A 927-nucleotide genomic window follows, 5' to 3' on the forward strand; every position below is an offset into this window, starting at 1 on the left:
AAGTAGTTAAGACTGACCTGGAACTCACTATGTAGCCCAGGCTGGTTTTGAACTCACAGCGATCCTCCTGCCTCAACCTCCTGAGTGCTGGAATCACAGGTGTGCACCACCACACCTGGCTGTGGTATGATTCTTTTAATTCTTTTGGGAAGATACGCATCAGAGGAATAGCTGGATCAAATGGGGTCAAATGGAACCTCTAATCCTGGTTGTCTGAGGTATCTCCATATTGATTTCCACAGTGATTGCACCACTCTGCACTCCCACCAACAATGGAGAAGGGTTCCTTTCTCCCCACAGCTCTGCCAGCACTTGTTATTGGTTGATTTCTTTATTTTTTTCTTTTTCTTTTTTCTTTTTTTTTAGACAGGGCCTCACTGTGTAGTTGAGACTGACCTGGAACTCACTATGTAGCCCAGGCTGGTCTTGAACTCACAGTGATCCTCCTGCCTCAGCCTCCCTAGTGCTGGAATCACAGGCGTGCGACACCACGCCCAGCTATTGGTTGATTTCTTGATAGCAGCCATTCTTTCTCGAGTGAGGTGGAATCTCTGTGTTGTTTTCATCTGTATCAATTGAATGACCAGTGATATTGAACATTTTTTCATATATTTATTTGATGCTTTTACTTGTTTGTTTGAGAAATGTCTGTTTATTTCAGATGCCTAGTTTTGAACTGGGTCTTTAAATTGGGGGGGGTCTCATTTTTTAAAGTTCTTTATATATTCTAGATAGTAGTCCTTTGTCTGAGGTACAGCTGTTAAAATTGTTTTCCTTCAAGGTCCTGAGTACAAAAAACCCAGTACAATAAAACAAACAAACAGTTGTGCCAGGCATTTAGCTCAGTGGTTCCACCACCTGCCTTGCAAACACAAGGACCCAAGTTCAACCCCCAGTCCAAAAAAAAAAAAAAAAAAAAAAAAAAAA

Source organism: Fukomys damarensis, unplaced genomic scaffold (assembly GCF_012274545.1).
Source record: "Fukomys damarensis isolate Sample0158 unplaced genomic scaffold, DMR_v1.0_HiC HiC_scaffold_36, whole genome shotgun sequence".
NCBI lineage: Eukaryota > Metazoa > Chordata > Mammalia > Rodentia > Bathyergidae > Fukomys > Fukomys damarensis.